Raw genomic sequence first — 12,801 nt, 5'->3', positions numbered from 1 at the left:
TAGATAGGTTACTGTCACCAGACCCAGCACATCACCCCAGCCCTGCAGATAGATAGGTTACTGTCACCAGAATCAGTATATCACCCCAGCCCTGCAGATAGATAGGTTACTGTCACCAGAACCAGCATATCACCCCAGCCCTGCAGATAGATAGGTTACTGTCACCAGACCCAGCATATCACCCCAGCCCTGCAGATAGATAGGTTACTGTCACCAGAACCAGCATATCACCCCAGCCCTGCAGATAGATAGGTTACTGTCACCAGAACCAGCATATCACCCCAGCCCTGCAGATAGATAAGTTACTGTCACCAGAACCAGTATATCACCCCAGCCCTGCAGATAGATAGGTTACTGTCACCAGACCCAGCATATCACCCCAGTCCTGCAGATAGATAGGTTAGTGTCACCAGAACCAGCATATCCCCCCAGCCCTGCAGATAGATAGGTTACTGTCACCAGAACCAGTATATCACCCCAGCCCTGCAGATAGATAGGTTACTGTCACCGGAACCAGCATATCACCCCAGTCCTGCAGATAGATAGGTTACTGTCACCAGAGCCAGCATATCACCCCAGCCCTGCAGATAGATAGGTTAGTGTCACCAGAACCAGCATATCACCCCAGCCCTGCAGATAGTTAGGTTACTGTCACCAGAACCAGCATATCACCCCAGTCCTGCAGATAGATAGGTTACTGTCACCAGAGCCAGCATATCACCCCAGCCCTGCAGATAGATAGGTTACTGTCACCAGACCCAGCATATCACCCCAGTCCTGCAGATAGATAGGTTAGTGTCACCAGAACCAGCATATCACTCCAGCCCCGCAGATAGATAGGTTACTGTCACCAGACCCAGCATATCACCCCAGTCCTGCAGATAGATAGGTTAGTGTCACCAGAACCAGCATATCACTCCAGCCCCACAGATAGATAGGTTACTGTCACCAGAACCAGCATATCACCCCAGCCCTGCAGATAGTTAGGTTACTGTCACCAGAACCAGCATATCACCCCAGTCCTGCAGATAGATAGGTTACTGTCACCAGAGCCAGCATATCACCCCAGCCCTGCAGATAGATAGATTACTGTCACCAGACCCAGCATATCACCCCAGTCCTGCAGATAGATAGGTTAGTGTCACCAGAACCAGCATATCACTCCAGCCCCGCAGATAGATAGGTTACTGTCACCAGACCCAGCATATCACCCCAGTCCTGCAGATAGATAGGTTAGTGTCACTAGAACCAGCATATCACCCCAGCCCTGCAGATAGATAGGTTACTGTCACCAGACCCAGCATATCACCCCAGCCCTGCAGATAGATAGGTTACTGTCACCAGAACCAGCATATCACCCCAGCCCTGCAGATAGATAGGTTACTGTCACCAGAACCAGCATATCACCCCAGCCCTGCAGATAGATAGGTTACTGTCACCAGAACCAGCATATCACCCCAGCCCTGCAGATAGATAGGTTACTGTCACCAGAACCAGTATATCACCCCAGCCCTGCAGATAGATAGGTTACTGTCACCAGAACCAGCATATCACCCCAGTCCTGCAGATAGATAGGTTAGTGTCACCAGAACCAGCATATCACCCCAGCCCTGCAGATAGATAGGTTACTGTCACCAGAACCAGTATATCACCCCAGCCCTGCAGATAGATAGGTTACTGTCACCGGAACCAGCATGTCACCCCAGTCCTGCAGATAGATAGGTTACTGTCACCAGAGCCAGCATATCACCCCAGCCCTGCAGATAGATAGGTTAGTGTCACCAGAACCAGCATATCACCCCAGCCCTGCAGATAGTTAGGTTACTGTCACCAGAACCAGCATATCACCCCAGTCCTGCAGATAGATAGGTTACTGTCACCAGAGCCAGCATATCACCCCAGCCCTGCAGATAGATAGGTTAGTGTCACCAGAACCAGCATATCACTCCAGCCCCGCAGATAGATAGGTTACTGTCACCAGACCCAGCATATCACCCCAGTCCTGCAGATAGATAGGTTAGTGTCACTAGAACCAGCATATCACCCCAGCCCTGCAGATAGATAGGTTACTGTCACCAGAACCAGCGTATCACCTCAGCCCTGCAGATAGATAGGTTACTGTCACCAGAACCAGCATATCACCCTAGCCCAGCAGATAGATAGGTTACTGTCACCGACACCAGCATATCACCCCAGCCCTGCAGATAGATAGGTTACTGTCACCAGAACCAGCATATCACCCCAGCCCTGCAGATAGATAGGTTACTGTCACCGGAACCAGCATATCACCCCAGCCCTGCAGATAGATAGGTTACTGTCACCAGAACCAGTATATCACCCCAGCCCTGCAGATAGATAGGTTACTGTCACCGGAACCAGCATATCACCCAGCCCTGCAGATAGATAAGTTAGTGTCACCAGAACCAGCATATCACCCCAGCCCTGCAGATAGATAGGTTAGTGTCACCAGAACCAGCATATCACCCCAGCCTTGCAGATAGATAGGTTACTGTCACCGGAACCAGCATATCACCCCAGCCCTGCAGATAGATAGGTTACTGTCACCAGAACCAGCATATCACCCCAGTCCTGCAGATAGATAAGTTAGTGTCACCAGAACCAGCATATCACCCCAGCCCTGCAGATAGATAGGTTAGTGTCACCAGACCCAGCATATCACCCCAGCCCTGCAGATAGATAGGTTACTGTCACCAGAATCAGTATATCACCCCAGCCCTGCAGATAGATAGGTTACTGTCACCAGACCCAGCATATCACCCCAGTCCTGCAGATAGATACGTTACTGTCACCAGACCCAGCATATCACCCCAGCCCTGCAGATAGATAGGTTACTGTCACCAGACCCAGCACATCACCCCAGCCCTGCAGATAGATAGGTTACTGTCACCAGAATCAGTATATCACCCCAGCCCTGCAGATAGATAGGTTACTGTCACCAGACCCAGCATATCACCCCAGTCCTGCAGATAGATAGGTTACTGTCACCAGACCCAGCATATCACCCCAGCCCTGCAGATAGATAGGTTACTGTCACCAGAACCAGCATATCACCCCAGCCCTGCAGATAGGAATAGATACACAGCTCAGTATACAGTATCACACAGGATAGGATTAGATACACAGCTCAGTATACAGTATCACACAGGATAGGATTAGATACACAGCTCAGTATACAGTATCACACAGGATAGGATTAGATACACAGCTCAGTATACAGTATCACACAGGATAGGATTAGATACAGCTCAGTATACAATATCACACAGGATAGGATTAGATACAGCTCAGTATACAGTATTACACAGCGATAGGATTAGATACACAGCTCAGTATACAGTATCACACAGGATAGGATTAGATACACAGCTCAGCATACAGTATCACACAGGATAGGATTAGATACACAGCTCAGTATACAGTATCACACAGGATAGGATTAGATACACAGCTCAGTATACATTATCACACAGGATAGGATTAGATACACAGCTCAGTATACAGTATCACACAGGATAGGATTAGATACACAGCTCAGTATACAGTATCACACAGGATAGGATTAGATACACAGCTCAGTATACAGTATCACACAGGATAGGATTAGATACACAGCTCAGTATACAGTATCACACAGGATAGGATTAGATACAGCTCAGTATACAGTATCACACAGGATAGGATTAGATACACAGCTCAGTATACAGTATCACACAGGATAGGATTAGATACACAGCTCAGTATACAGTATCACACAGGATAGGATTAGATACACAGCTCAGTATACAGTATCACACAGGATAGGATTAGATACACAGCTCAGTATACAGTATCACACAGGATAGGATTAGATACACAGCTCAGTATACAGTATCACACAGGATAGGATTAGATACACAACTCAGTATACAGTATCACACAGGATAGGATTAGATACACAGCTCAGTATACAGTATCACACAGGGTAGGATTAGATACACAGCTCAGTATACAGTATCACACAGGATAGGATTAGATACAGCTCAGTATACAGTATCACACAGGATAGGATTAGATACAGCTCAGTATACAGTATTACACAGTGATAGGATTAGATACACAGTTCAGTATACAGTATCACACAGGATAGGATTAGATACAGCTCAGTATACAGTATCACACAGGATAGGATTAGATACACAGCTCAGTATACAGTATCACACAGGATAGGATTAGATACAGCTCAGTATACAGTATCACACAGGATAGGATTAGATACACAGCTCAGTATACAGTATCACACAGGATAGGATTAGATACAGCTCAGTATACAGTATTACACAGTGATAGGATTAGATACACAGCTCAGTATACAGTATCACACAGGATAGGATTAGATACAGCTCAGTATACAGTATCACACAGGATAGGATTAGATACAGCTCAGTATACAGTATTACACAGTGATAGGATTAGATACACAGTTCAGTATACAGTATCACACAGGATAGGATTAGATACACAGCTCAGTATACAGTATCACACAGGATAGGATTAGATACAGTTCAGTATACAGTATCACACAGGATAGGATTAGATACAGCTCAGTATACAGTATCACACAGTGATAGGATTAGATACACAGCTAAGTATACAGTATCACACAGGATAGGATTAGATACAGCTCAGTATACAGTATCACACAGGATAGGATTAGATACAGCTCAGTATACAGTATCACACAGGATAGGATTAGATACAGCTCAGTATACAGTATCACACAGTGATAGGATTAGATACACAGCTCAGTATACAGTATCACACAGGATAGGATTAGATACAGCTCAGTATACAGTATTACACAGTGATAGGATTAGATACACAGCTCAGTATACAGTATCACACAGGATAGGATAAGATACTCAGATCAGTATACAGTATCACACAGGATAGGATTAGATACAGCTCAGTATACAGTATCACACAGGATAGGATTAGATACACAGCTCAGTATACAGTATCACACAGGATAGGATTAGATACACAGCTCAGTATACAGTATCACACAGGGTAGGATTAGATACACAGCTCAGTATACAGTATCACACAGGATAGGATTAGATACAGCTCAGTATACAGTATCACACAGGATAGGATTAGATACAGCTCAGTATACAGTATTACACAGTGATAGGATTAGATACACAGTTCAGTATACAGTATCACACAGGATAGGATTAGATACAGCTCAGTATACAGTATCACACAGGATAGGATTAGATACACAGCTCAGTATACAGTATCACACAGGATAGGATTAGATACAGCTCAGTATACAGTATCACACAGGATAGGATTAGATACACAGCTCAGTATACAGTATCACACAGGATAGGATTAGATACAGCTCAGTATACAGTATTACACAGTGATAGGATTAGATACACAGCTCAGTATACAGTATCACACAGGATAGGATTAGATACAGCTCAGTATACAGTATCACACAGGATAGGATTAGATACAGCTCAGTATACAGTATTACACAGTGATAGGATTAGATACACAGTTCAGTATACAGTATCACACAGGATAGGATTAGATACACAGCTCAGTATACAGTATCACACAGGATAGGATTAGATACAGTTCAGTATACAGTATCACACAGGATAGGATTAGATACAGCTCAGTATACAGTATCACACAGTGATATGATTAGATACACAGCTCAGTATACAGTATCACACAGGATAGGATTAGATACAGCTCAGTATACAGTATCACACAGGATAGGATTAGATACAGCTCAGTATACAGTATCACACAGGATAGGATTAGATACACAGCTCAGTATACAGTATCACACAGGATAGGATTAGATACAGCTCAGTATACAGTATCACACAGGATAGGATTAGATACAGCTCAGTATACAGTATTACACAGTGATAGGATTAGATACACAGCTCAGTATACAGTATCACACAGGATAGGATAAGATACTCAGATCAGTATACAGTATCACACAGGATAGGATTAGATACAGCTCAGTATACAGTATCACACAGGATAGGATTAGATACACAGCTCAGTATACAGTATCACACAGAATAGGATTAGATACACAGCTCAGTATACAGTATCACACAGGATAGGATTAGATACACAGCTCAGTATACAGTATCACACAGGATAGGATTAGATGCACAGCTCAGTATACAGTATCACACAGGATGGGATTAGATACACAGCTCAGTATACAGTATCACACAGGATAGGATTAGATACACAGCTCAGTATACAGTGTCACACAGGATAGGATTAGACACACAGCTCAGTATACAGTATCACACAGGATGGGATTAGATACACAGCTCAGTATACAGTATCACACAGGATAGGATTAGATACAGCTCAGTATACAGTATCACACAGGATAGGATTAGATACACAGCTCAGTATACAGTATCACACAGGATAGGATTAGATACACAGCTCAGTATACAGTATCACACAGGATAGGATTAGATACACAGCTCAGTATACAGTATCACAAAGGACGGGATTAGATACACAGCTCAGTATACAGTATCACACAGGATAGGATTAGATACACAGCTCAGTATACAGTATCACACAGGATGGGATTAGATACACAGCTCAGTATACAGTATCACACAGGATAGGATTAGATACACAGCTCAGTATACAGTGTCACACAGAATAGGATTAGATACACAGCTCAGTATACAGTATCACACAGGATAGGATTAGATACACAGCTCAGTATACAGTATCACACAGGATAGGATTAGATACAGCTCAGTATACAGTATTACACAGTGATAGGATTAGATACACAGCTCAGTATACAGTATCACACAGGATAGGATTAGATACAGCTCAGTATACAGTATCACACAGGATAGGATTAGATACAGCTCAGTATACAGTATCACACAGGATAGGATTAGATACACAGCTTAGTATACAGTATCACACAGGATAGGATTAGATACAGCTCAGTATACAGTAATCACACAGGATAGGATTAGATACACAGCTTAGTATACAGTATCACACAGGATAGGATTAGATACACAGCTCAGTATACAGTATCACACAGGATAGGATTAGATACACAGCTCAGTATACAGTATCACACAGGATAGGATTAGATACACAGCTCAGTATACAGTATCACAAAGGACGGGATTAGATACACAGCTCAGTATACAGTATCACACAGGATAGGATTAGATACACAGCTCAGTATACAGTATCACACAGGATGGGATTAGATACACAGCTCAGTATACAGTATCACACAGGATAGGATTAGATACACAGCTCAGTATACAGTGTCACACAGAATAGGATTAGATACACAGCTCAGTATACAGTATCACACAGGATAGGATTAGATACACAGCTCAGTATACAGTATCACACAGGATAGGATTAGATACAGCTCAGTATACAGTATTACACAGTGATAGGATTAGATACACAGCTCAGTATACAGTATCACACAGGATAGGATTAGATACAGCTCAGTATACAGTATCACACAGGATAGGATTAGATACAGCTCAGTATACAGTATCACACAGGATAGGATTAGATACACAGCTCAGTATACAGTATCACACAGGATAGGATTAGATACAGCTCAGTATACAGTATCACACAGGATAGGATTAGATACACAGCTTAGTATACAGTATCACACAGTATAGGATTAGGTACAGAGCTCAGTATACAGTATTACACAGGATAGGATTAGATACAGCTCAGTATACAGTATCACACAGGATAGGATTAGATACAGCTCAGTATACAGTATCACACAGGATAGGATTAGATACACAGCTCAGTATCAGTATCACACAGGATAGGATTAGATACACAGTTCAGTATACAGTATCACACAGGATAGGATTAGATACACAGCTCAGTATACAGTATCACACAGGATAGGATTAGATACACAGTTCAGTATACAGTATCACACAGGATAGGATTAGATACACAGCACAGTATACAGTATCACACAGGATAGGATTAGATACACAGCTCAGTATACAGTATCACACAGGATAGGATTAGATACACAGCTTAGTATACAGTATCACACAGGATAGGATTAGATACACAGCTCAGTATACAGTATCACACAGGATAGGATTAGATACACAGCTCAGTATACAGTATCACACAGGATAGGATTAGATACACAGCTCAGTATACAGTATCACACAGGATAAGATTAGATACAGCTCAGTATACAGTATCACACAGGATAGGATTAGATACACAGCTCAGTATACAGTATCACACAGGATAGGATTAGATACAGCTCAGTATACAGTATCACACAGGATAGGATTAGATACACAGCTTAGTATACAGTATCACACAGGATAGGATTAGATACACAGCTCAGTATACAGTATCACACAGGATAGGATTAGATACACAGCTCAGTATACAGTATCACACAGGATAGGATTAGATACACAGCTCAGTATACAGTATCACACAGGATAAGATTAGATACAGCTCAGTATACAGTATCACACAGGATAGGATTAGATACACAGCTCAGTATACAGTATCACACAGGATAGGATTAGATACAGCTCAGTATACAGTATCACACAGGATAGGATTAGATACACAGCTCAGTATACAGTATCACACAGGATAGGATTAGATACAGCTCAGTATACAGTATCACACAGGATAGGATTAGATACAGCTCAGTATACAGTATTACACAGTGATAGGATTAGATACACAGCTCAGTATACAGTATCACACAGGATAGGATAAGATACTCAGATCAGTATACAGTATCACACAGGATAGGATTAGATACAGCTCAGTATACAGTATCACACAGGATAGGATTAGATACACAGCTCAGTATACAGTATCACACAGAATAGGATTAGATACACAGCTCAGTATACAGTATCACACAGGATAGGATTAGATACACAGCTCAGTATACAGTATCACACAGGATATGATTAGATACAACTCAGTATACAGTATCACACAGGATAGGATTAGATACAGCTCAGTATACAGTATCATGCAGGATATGATTAGATACACAGCTCAGTATACAGTATCACACAGGATAGGATTAGATACACAGCTCAGTATACAGTATCACACAGGATAGGATTAGATACAGCTCAGTATACAGTATCACACAGGATAGGATTAGATACACAGCTCAGTATACAGTATCACACAGGATAGAATTAGATACACAGCTCAGTATACAGTATCACACAGGATAGGATTAGATACACAGCTCAGTATACAGTATCACAAAGGACGGGATTAGATACACAGCTCAGTATACAGTATCACACAGGATAGGATTAGATACACAGCTCAGTATACAGTATCACACAGGATGGGATTAGATACACAGCTCAGTATACAGTATCACACAGGATAGGATTAGATACACAGCTCAGTATACAGTGTCACACAGAATAGGATTAGATACACAGCTCAGTATACAGTATCACACAGGATAGGATTAGATACACAGCTTAGTATACAGTATCACACAGGATAGGATTAGATACACAGCTCAGTATACAGTATCACACAGGATAGGATTAGATACACAGCTCAGTATACAGTATCACACAGGATAGGATTAGATACACAGCTCAGTATACAGTATCACACAGGATAAGATTAGATACAGCTCAGTATACAGTATCACACAGGATAGGATTAGATACACAGCTCAGTATACAGTATCACACAGGATAGGATTAGATACAGCTCAGTATACAGTATCACACAGGATAGGATTAGATACACAGCTCAGTATACAGTATCACACAGGATAGGATTAGATACAGCTCAGTATACAGTATCACACAGGATAGGATTAGATACAGCTCAGTATACAGTATTACACAGTGATAGGATTAGATACACAGCTCAGTATACAGTATCACACAGGATAGGATAAGATACTCAGATCAGTATACAGTATCACACAGGATAGGATTAGATACAGCTCAGTATACAGTATCACACAGGATAGGATTAGATACACAGCTCAGTATACAGTATCACACAGAATAGGATTAGATACACAGCTCAGTATACAGTATCACACAGGATAGGATTAGATACACAGCTCAGTATACAGTATCACACAGGATATGATTAGATACAACTCAGTATACAGTATCACACAGGATAGGATTAGATACAGCTCAGTATACAGTATCATGCAGGATATGATTAGATACACAGCTCAGTATACAGTATCACACAGGATAGGATTAGATACACAGCTCAGTATACAGTATCACACAGGATAGGATTAGACACACAGCTCAGTATACAGTATCACACAGGATGGGATTAGATACACAGCTCAGTATACAGTATCACACAGGATAGGATTAGATACAGCTCAGTATACAGTATCACACAGGATAGGATTAGATACACAGCTCAGTATACAGTATCACACAGGATAGAATTAGATACACAGCTCAGTATACAGTATCACACAGGATAGGATTAGATACACAGCTCAGTATACAGTATCACAAAGGACGGGATTAGATACACAGCTCAGTATACAGTATCACACAGGATAGGATTAGATACACAGCTCAGTATACAGTATCACACAGGATGGGATTAGATACACAGCTCAGTATACAGTATCACACAGGATAGGATTAGATACACAGCTCAGTATACAGTGTCACACAGAATAGGATTAGATACACAGCTCAGTATACAGTATCACACAGGATAGGATTAGATACACAGCTCAGTATACAGTATCACACAGGATAGGATTAGATACAGCTCAGTATACAGTATTACACAGTGATAGGATTAGATACACAGCTCAGTATACAGTATCATGCAGGATATGATTAGATACACAGCTCAGTATACAGTATCACACAGGATAGGATTAGATACACAGCTCAGTATACAGTATCACACAGGATAGGATTAGATGCACAGCTCAGTATACAGTATCACACAGGATATGATTAGATACACAGCTCAGTATACAGTATCATGCAGGATATGATTAGATACACAGCTCAGTATACAGTATCACACAGGATGGGATTAGATACACAGCTCAGTATACAGTATCACACAGGATAGGATTAGATACACAGCTCAGTATACAGTATCACACAGGATGGGATTAGATACACAGCTCAGTATACAGTATCACACAGGATAGGATTAGATACAGCTCAGTATACAGTATCACACAGGATAGGATTAGATACACAGCTCAGTATACAGTATCACACAGGATGGGATTAGATACACAGCTCAGTATACAGTATCACACAGGATAGGATTAGATACAGCTCAGTATACAGTATCACACAGGATAGGATTAGATACACAGCTCAGTATACAGTATCACACAGGATAGAATTAGATACACAGCTCAGTATACAGTATCACACAGGATAGGATTAGATACACAGCTCAGTATACAGTATCACAAAGGACGGGATTAGATACACAGCTCAGTATACAGTATCACACAGGATAGGATTAGATACACAGCTCAGTATACAGTATCACACAGGATGGGATTAGATACACAGCTCAGTATACAGTATCACACAGGATAGGATTAGATACACAGCTCAGTATACAGTGTCACACAGGAATAGGATTAGATACACAGCTCAGTATACAGTATCACACAGGATAGGATTAGATACACAGCTCAGTATACAGTATCACACAGGATAGGATTAGATACAGCTCAGTATACAGTATTACACAGGATAGGATTAGATACAGCTCAGTATACAGTATCACACAGGATAGGATTAGATACACAGCTCAGTATACAGTATCACACAGGATAGGATTAGATACAGCTCAGTATACAGTATCACACAGGATAGGATTAGATACACAGCTCAGTATACAGTATCACACAGGATAGGATTAGATACACAGCTCAGTATACAGTATCACACAGGATAGGATTAGATACAGCTCAGTATACAGTATTACACAGTGATAGGATTAGATACACAGCTCAGTATACAGTATCATGCAGGATATGATTAGATACACAGCTCAGTATACAGTATCACACAGGATAGGATTAGATACACAGCTCAGTATACAGTATCACACAGGATAGGATTAGATGCACAGCTCAGTATACAGTATCACACAGGATATGATTAGATACACAGCTCAGTATACAGTATCATGCAGGATATGATTAGATACACAGCTCAGTATACAGTATCACACAGGATGGGATTAGATACACAGCTCAGTATACAGTATCACACAGGATAGGATTAGATACACAGCTCAGTATACAGTATCACAAAGGACGGGATTAGATACACAGCTCAGTATACAGTATCACACAGGATAGGATTAGATACACAGCTCAGTATACAGTATCACACAGGATGGGATTAGATACACAGCTCAGTATACAGTATCACACAGGATAGGATTAGATACACAGCTCAGTATACAGTGTCACACAGAATAGGATTAGATACACAGCTCAGTATACAGTATCACACAGGATAGGATTAGATACACAGCTCAGTATACAGTATCACACAGGATAGGATTAGATACAGCTCAGTATACAGTATTACACAGGATAGGATTAGATACAGCTCAGTATACAGTATCACACAGGATAGGATTAGATACACAGCTCAGTATACAGTATCACACAGGATAGGATTAGATACAGCTCAGTATACAGTATCACAA

The 12,801-nt window shown here is 41.4% G+C and overlaps 1 long non-coding RNA gene across 1 annotated transcript; it reads left to right on the top strand.

Moving 5' to 3' along the window:
• Positions 1 to 4,644: 4,644 nt before the first annotated feature.
• On the top strand, positions 4,645 to 11,911 carry LOC142200036 (uncharacterized). Its single transcript, XR_012715431.1, has 3 exons — positions 4,645 to 4,770; positions 7,766 to 7,842; positions 11,821 to 11,911. It is a non-coding gene; the product is annotated as an uncharacterized LOC142200036 (long non-coding RNA).
• The last annotated feature ends 890 nt before the right edge of the window (positions 11,912 to 12,801 follow it).

Source organism: Leptodactylus fuscus, chromosome 4 (genome assembly GCF_031893055.1).
Source record: "Leptodactylus fuscus isolate aLepFus1 chromosome 4, aLepFus1.hap2, whole genome shotgun sequence".
Taxonomy (NCBI): domain Eukaryota; kingdom Metazoa; phylum Chordata; class Amphibia; order Anura; family Leptodactylidae; genus Leptodactylus; species Leptodactylus fuscus.
The sequence above is the reverse complement of the archived record's forward strand: the minus strand, read 5'-3'. Positions and strand labels throughout refer to the sequence as shown.